General features: G+C 34.9%; 1 non-coding gene across 1 annotated transcript; it reads left to right on the top strand.

Moving 5' to 3' along the window:
• Nucleotides 1-7863: 7863 nt before the first annotated feature.
• On the top strand, nucleotides 7864-7972 carry LOC140605576 (U6 spliceosomal RNA). The gene has a single exon (XR_012008215.1). It is a non-coding gene; the product is annotated as a U6 spliceosomal RNA (small nuclear RNA).
• Nucleotides 7973-8540: the final 568 nt, after the last annotated feature.

Raw genomic sequence — 8540 nt, 5'->3', positions numbered from 1 at the left:
TCTTCTGCCTTGTGAGGACACAATGAGAAAACAGCCATCTCTGAACTGGGAAGCAAGCTCTTACCAAACTGCCAGCACCTTGATCTTGGACTTCCCTGCTTCAAGAACGTGAGAAGTAAATTTCTGTTGTTTACAAGCCACGTGAGCTATGGTGTTTTGTTTTGTTTTGTTTTTATAGCAGTCTGCACAGACTAAGATATACGAAGATGCAGAGAATGACAAAATCTAGCATGAATCACACAGACAATATCTGAAATGTCACAGTTATGTCTGCTAATGACAAGTTTCAAATGTAAGTTAAAAGATGGTTCCTGAGGAACTTTTAGGACTCAAAAATTGCCTTGAAAGCACGCAAAGCTATAACTGCTCTGAACTTCTGGGATCCATGTTCTGAGGCAGAAAGTGTCATATTAACTTTTCTCTCTTTGGGCCTTTGGACTTTATATTGCAGATTATAAAATGCTGATACAGAAGATGAGTGTTGCTGAACTGTAGCCTCAAGTGGAATGACACAACAAGACAAGAATAGAAGAAATAATGAGAAACTGAATAGCCCCTTTGAGGAGCATGTGCAGGAAAGGGAAGGAGGAAGATTGTTCCAAAACATGTGAAGAAAAGTGGCATGCTTTGTCTGACTGCTGCCCAGAGAACTTAAGAGGTGCTACAAAAAGCCTGGGTGAATTTGGTAGACTTGTACCAGATAAATGCTTACTGGGCCATAAAAACTGGGATACATTTCAAGGCAATATTTGGGAAAGAACACATGCAAGGACCAGTATGGACTATGAGAGGGGCTAAGATATTCCAGAAACACTATTTTGTGTCAAGATTTCTTCTCCTTTAAAAATTAGTAAAATAGAAGGGGTATCACATTTGGAAAAATACTTAGTGTAGGCAAAGTCTTTATTTAACAACAACAAAAAAAAGTTTAAATTATCAACTCTGATAAGAGAAAAAGTAAGACAAGAACAAGTTGTGCAAAAGATAAATGAACTGAAGAGGGAGCTAGCTCAAATGAGGAAAGATTCCAAGGTCACCTAAAATACAGTCATAGAATTGTAATCTATAAAGATATAAAAGACAGAACAAATGCTACTGAAAAGAAAATAAGTAATATGGAGGACAAACGAGTAGGATTTCTAGAATATAAATCAATAATTTTAAGGTACAAATGAGAAGATTTATGAAGAATATTAAAAAATTAGTTAACCTGAGGATCCCTGGGTGGCGCAGCGGTTTAGTGCCTGCCTTTGGCCCAGGGCACGATCCTGGAGACCCGGGATTGAATCCCACATCAGGCTCTCAGTGTATGGAGCCTGCTTCTCCCTCTGCCTGTGTCTCTGCCTCTCTCTCTCTCTGTGTGACTATCATAAATAAATAAAAAATTTATAAAAAATTGACTATGCTACATGAGTATGAAAAGGCAAGTAATCTCAGAAGGAAAAGAAGACTCAAAAAATTAAAATCATAATTTACATTAGAAGAAAATATCCTTCACTTAAAGAAATGAGCAAACTCTGCAAACTGAAATAGCTGACCCATACTAAATAAAAACAAGGAAACACTAAAAAAACAGATTTTTTAAAAGTTGAAGAAAATAATCATGTCAGTATCCAAGCAAGAAAGATACAGTCATCTTCAAAAGAAAAGTGTCATTCAAGCTGAACTCATCACTACGCAACCCCAAACCAGAGAAAATACAATAATGTGTTGGTTTCAGATGAGAATAATTGTGAAGCATGGCAAGCTATTTTCATTTGCTTAGGAAAATGAAGGTATTCATGATACACAAGCATTCAGAAAAATCTTTTAAAAGAATGAAACTGGTATAAAATAGTTGGTAGTGAGCATGTGGGTTTAAATATCTATTTTAATCATGGTACAATAATGGCTATACATGCAAAATGACTGTTAAAAGATATATAATATTAAAATAATGAGTGAAATCTACCTATAATCTCACTTAAACTAGCTATTATTGGAAACCAGGAAGAAGTAAAAAAAAGGACAAATTTTTTAATTTACATGCATAAGAAGAAGTCAAAACTAATTCTTTTACTTTTTGCAAAAAGAAATATTTTTCAGGTTTAAAAAAAGCAAAAACATTTCTAGTAGCATTTAAAATAGCATTTAAAATAGGACATATAAGAAAGATCCTATAGATTAATATAAACAAGTTAAAAATAAGTTCCAAAAATAAATGTTAATTATTTTTGTATATTACTAAGAGAACTCTTCTTAACTGAACTTAAAAATAAATCTCAACTGCCTTCAATAAAACATGTAAAATAAAATCACATAGAATCAACAAATTAAAAGGATTATCATAGAATTATATTCAAGCACAAATGAAATTAGGAATGGCAATATTAGTATGGCAACAGAAATGTAGGCTAAAGGTCAAATTATAAAATAATTTGTTTAATTAATAAATAGGTATTATTTAAGACTTGATATTTATTGATCTTTGAGAGCTTATTAAAAAGCATCAAAATATATGAAATAAAGTCATAAATACACAGAAAAGTTATCAAAAATACAATTGCACCAATAGACCACACAATTTTTAATCTAAGATGTATAGAAAATGTTCAAAAATAAAGACAAAGTTGGAAACAGAATAAAACTGAATTCTTACATGAGAACATCATTTATAAGAGAACCAAAATAATGAGTGCATCCAAACAATTAAGTTGTTCTGGAATTATTTTTAAGTTCTTTGGAACCACTAATGGCATACAGCGATCTCCCCAGACATGAGTGACTGGGTGATTTCTCTGGGGCTCAGTCCAGGCAAAAGCAAATGCCAGTTGGGGCACCTGGATGGTTCAGTTAGGCATGTGACTCCTGGTTTCTGCTCTGGTCATGTTCTCAGAGTCATGAGACTGAGCCCTACATGCAGTTCCATGCTGAGCATGGAGCCTGCTTAGGATTCTCTCTACCTCTACCTCTCTCTCTGCTCCCATCCCCCTCACCCACCCCTTCCTTCCCCCTCCACTCACATGTATGCTCTCTCTCTGAAAGAAAGAAAGAAAGAAAGAAAGAAAGAAAGAAAGAAAGAAAGAAAGAAAAAAATGTGTATCTGAAACACCAGTCTGACACCACAGCAAGGTGACATATTACAAACACGCAGTAGTGTTTTTTCATTATACTAAGTGAGGGAAACCAGGGACAAAAGAGTGTCCAGTGTATGATTCCACTTATATAAAGTTCTAGAAAATGTAAATTAATCTATAGTGACAAAAATGGGTCAGCAGCTTCCTGGGGCTAGGAGTAAAAGAAGAAATGGGCTGCAAACAGGCACAAAGAACCTATTAAGAATGATGGAAATATGATATTGCAGCTATACTTTTGCAGACATATACCTCTGTCAAGACTTATCACACTGATATTTTATTTAAAGGAATGTAGTTTATTGTACTTAAATTATATACAGTTGATACAGAATAAAATTTCAATATAGGCAAAGTAACACTACATATCACAAACATAATTATCAACTCATATCTCTAAATGTTAACAAAGGAAAATGGCATGATCAAGTCAACAGACCCTAAGGGCATTTGCAAAAACTCTGCACCAGTTCTTGATTTAAAAATATATATATAAGAAATACCTGATAAGGAGCATCTAAAACTAACATTCAGCTATAGTCTCAATAGTGACACACTACACGCATTCCTCTCAAACCAGGAACGAGACTGGCCATCGTCCCTTAAGTTGATAATTGAGTCTGTCTACTGAAAATGAAGAGTTGGTGAGATAAACAAAGGGAAGTGACAAAAGGAAATTCAACAACAACAAAACTTTACAGCTTTCAAAATAATTGGATGCAAGAAAAAAGTGTAAAAGCCAAGTTTAATATGTTAGTAACAACCAGTTAAAAAAGAAAATGGAAGATAAATCCTATTCATCATTGATAATTGTAGCCCAAAGCATAAAAATCCCAGGCTTTAATAATAAAATGTGGTACCCTTATAAAGAAAATTACTAAACATAACTGAGAGACATAAAAGTTAATCTCTAAAAACTCTACAGATATTATAAGATCCTAGATAAGAAGTAAATCCTCCACAAGTTAATTAATAATTTTATTTCAATACCAATTAAAAGCTCCTCTGATGCCATGAAACTGCCCTTAAATAAATCTAGAAGACAGGTGGATTATACCACCGAAGAAGAAAATTCTGAAAATAAAGCATAATGAAGTGTTTTTCATACCAGGCAGGAAAATCATACAATTACAATCAAAACCACGGAATACAATAACTGAACAGATCAGCCAAAAACAAACCCTAGTCTATATCAGAACTTAATATATAATAATTGTGGCATCAAAATAAATGAGAAGACCAAACAGAACTAGAATAGCAGTTAGCTATTTTTAAATGCCTTAAAGTTATATAAAAATCACGAAACACACTAAAAAAAATTATAAATGGATTAAGGAGTAAAGGTTTTAAGAACAAAATCTAGAGCATAAAAAAATGTAAGAAAATATAGGTGAATATCTAATTTCAAAAAGGAGAGTACTAAGTATTAAAACAAGAGAAAAAAGTTAACTAAGACATGATACATAGTTTTAGATTATTCTTTCTTCTTTTTTTAAGTTGCAAAAGTGACACATGCTCATGACATATTTTTAAAAGTAGCACAATTACTTTTGTAGTGCATCCTTTCCTCTACCCCATGTCAATTTATCACACCTCCCAGAACTAAAAACCATGTATATCTTCCTAGATTTTTTCAATATTGCACAAATGTTTTTAATGTGCGTAAGCAATTAACTTTAAACTATTTTTATTCTAAAATAATTATCAGGTGCCTGGGTGTCTCAGCAGTTGAGCATCTGCCTTCCGCTCAGTTTGTGGCACCCTGGGATCAAGTCCTGCATCGGGCTCCTGTCAGGGATCCTGCTTCTCCCTTTGCCTGTATTCCTGTCTCTCTCTGTGTGCTTCTCATGAATAAAGAAATAAAATCTTTTTAAAAAATAAAATAAAATAAAATGATTGTAGATTCCCAGGTGCTACAACTAAGTGTACAAGGAGGTCCTGCACACCCTTAATACAGCCTCCCCCAACACAGATAACCTCTTACATAAACTATAGTACTCTGTCAAAACCAGCAAATTGAAATTGGTACAAAGCACAGAAATTATTCATACTTCACCAGTGTTATATGTGCACTTGTCTGTGTAGTTCTAAACAATTTTGTAATATGTGTAGATTTGCTTAACCACCATCAAAATCAAGAAATTTAAGTATTCCATTACCACAGGCTCCTTCTGTGGTAGAGCCACATCTATATCCTCCTCCCCCCATCCTAAACCCCTGGTCACCACTAATCTGGGTAACTAATCTGTTACCCATCTTATAATTATGATATTTCAGCAATGTTCTATAAATGGAACCATGCAATACATATTCTTTTGAGATTGACTTTTTTTCACTCAGCATAATTTCCTTAGAGTTCATCTAAGTTATTGCATATATCAGTAATTACTTATTATTGCTAAGCAGTATTCCATGGTATGAATGGACCAAAGTTTGTTGGACTGTTCAATCATTAAAAGAAATTTGGGTAGTTTAGAGTTCTCAAATATTAAGAACAAAAATTTCCGTGAACTTTTATGCTCAAGTTTCTGTGTGAAAATGGGTTTTTATTTTTCTGGGATAAATTCCCAAGAGTGCAATAGTACAATTGGCAGGTCATATGGTAGTAAGCAAAAAAAAAAAAAAAAAAAAAAAAAACTTATATACAAATATGTTAATGCAATATGACTCCAAATACATGTATATAATATACATGTATATATATATATTTTTTTAGAAAGGGAAGAGGGAGAGGGAGAGAGAAAATCTCATGCAAGCTCTACACCCAGCATGGAGCCTGACCTTGGGTTCCATCTCACAACCCCAAGATCATCCATCACCTGAGCCAAAATCAAGAGTCAGATGTTCAATTGACTCAGGTTGACATTCAGCCACTCAGGTGTTCCCCAAAAAAATCTTTTTAAAGTATATTTTTGTATAGAAAAATAAACTGTTGAAAAATGTCTTAAAATTTTGAACAATGTCTTAATAAAATATCTTAAAATTTGAATCATTTTTCCTTTTTATACTCCTCTGTAGTGTCTGCCTTTTGTACAATAAACATGTACCCATTCTATAATCAGAAAAGTATTCATTAATAAAATGCCAAGCAATTTTGGTCATAGACCTAATTTTCCTAACTCAGATTATGGGCTGATGTAGCAGCAGCCTACTTATGAAGTCCTTCTGGGGATTGGTTGTGTGGGAGTAAGGAGTCTCATTCCCTCAAAAGTAGAAATATTTCTCCTCGTGTACAATTTCAGGAATGAGTTGTCCAATTAAAATTGAAAAGAAAGACTATAATGAATAATAATTTTTAAAAATAGCACCAATATTAAGATTTTCCCAATAGAAAGTAATGTTCCCTTTTAGAATATTTGGTGCCTATATTCTCTTGATCTGTTTCCAGAATATGTCCCTGTGTAAGTACCACTGACGGAGAGAGCTAGGAAAAAAGTAAGGCACACACAAAGCCACACTTGTCTGCTTATTGGAAATTGAGTAACTCAAAGATTGGTAGCCTGCTCTAAAAATGCCCTGTAACTGCCAGAAAGGTACATTGGGCTCACAGTTTTTAAATAATAATAATAATAATAATAATAATAATAATAATTCATATGCAAGTTATGCCATGATGAAAACTTTAAGCACATTTCAAAGTTTTAAAAGTTCAAGCCTCATTAACCTCATAACTGCACTCCATAATTACTTAACAACTAAAACAATCTTCAGTTGCAGATGCAGAGAAATGCCGGGACACCTGCACCCCGATGTTTCTAGCAGCAATGTCCACAATAGCCACACTGTGGAAGGAGCCTCGGTGTCCATCGAAAGACGATGGATAAAGAAGCTGTGGTCTATGTATACAATGGAATATTCCTCAGCCATTAGGAATGACAAATACCCACCATTTGCTTCAATGTGGATGGAACTGGAGGGTATTATGCTGAGTGAAGTAAGTCAATCGGAGAAGGACAAACAATATATGGTCTCATTCATTTGAGGAATATAAAAAATAGTGAAAGGGAATAAAGGGGAAAGGAGAAAAAATGAGTGGCAAATATCAGAAAGGGATACAGAACATGAGAGACTCCTAACTCTAGGAAACAAACTAGGGGTGGTAGAAAGGGAGGTGGGCGAGGCTGGGAGGTGATTGGGTGACGGGCACTGAGGAGGGCACTTGATGGGACGAGCACTGGGTGGTATTCTATATGTTGGCAAATTGAACACCAATAAAAAATAAATTTAAAAAAAAATGAGAGTGGAAGAAAAAAATAAATAAAAATAAATAAAATAAAACAAACTTCAGGCCGTATCAAATGTTGTCTTTGAATATTTATCAGATTGATCATCAGGACACTTTTTTGCATGTGAAAATGGGTGCCATTAACAGTTAAGCTGGGTCAATAAATATAAACTAGAACAGGCTGAGCAAATTGGGCTGCATGATTGACTGTCCTGTGGTATGATGAAACTTGCATGCAGCCACATTCCACAAAGGGTTCAACATCATCTTGGGTTTACATTAAAGTAATAAATAATTATCTCCCAGTCTAATCTATGGAACTGACAGAGAAATCCTTAACAATAACCTGATACTCCATTACCATATAAATATTGCTGCCTGAGTAGTATTTTTACTCTGATTGGTGTTCATAGGTGTTCAAAATGCCATGATTTTGAACTGGTAACTGTGGGTCTAGGGCAAACACATGAAGTTGAGCAAGCACATCCATGTTAAGTTTAAGGCAGTTTAAAAGGTATCTATTTAGTACTCACTTTGGCAATGCATATGCTAAAGAACTGGACTGATGCAGAGAAGATTAGGGTGGCCCCTGCACAAGGGTGACAGGCAAAAATGTATCTATTTGGAAACGGTTCCTGGATGGTTCCATGTGGATGATTTATCCTCCATGGACCTTCACCACATTTTCCCCCAACATTCAATTCTATCGCCAGGCCCTAAATTTACTCTCACTCCAAAGTACTGCATTTCATTGCTTTCCGATGGACACACCTATACTCCAGGCTGCTTACTCCATCGGAACCTATCCTCCTACTTTCAATGTTTCGAGCATATCTCTCCTTCAAGTCATTAGTTCTCTTGATTTTCCATCTGTCCCTGAGCCCTATGGTATATGTGCTTGGGGTAATTAACACAAGCTACTATATTGGATAATTCCAACATCTCACTGACTGGATACAACAAAGGGCCCTTCTTACTCACTCAACACCAACTGTAGTTTGGCCAGTTCTCTTTGGCAGAAACTCTAGGATCGGAGGCCTTGTGTGCTAAATACATGGCCTCAGATATTTTTCAGAAGGAGAAAGTGGAAAGCCCAAGTTTTGCTGGGGACTTTTTTTTTTTTTTTTGAAGATTCTATTTATTTATTTGACAAAGAGAGAGAGAGAACACAAGTAGGCAGAGCGGCAGGCAGAGGGAGGGGG

Source organism: Canis lupus, chromosome 15 (assembly GCF_048164855.1).
Source record: "Canis lupus baileyi chromosome 15, mCanLup2.hap1, whole genome shotgun sequence".
In the NCBI taxonomy this organism is placed as follows: Eukaryota; Metazoa; Chordata; class Mammalia; order Carnivora; family Canidae; genus Canis; species Canis lupus.
The sequence above is the reverse complement of the archived record's forward strand: the minus strand, read 5'-3'. Positions and strand labels throughout refer to the sequence as shown.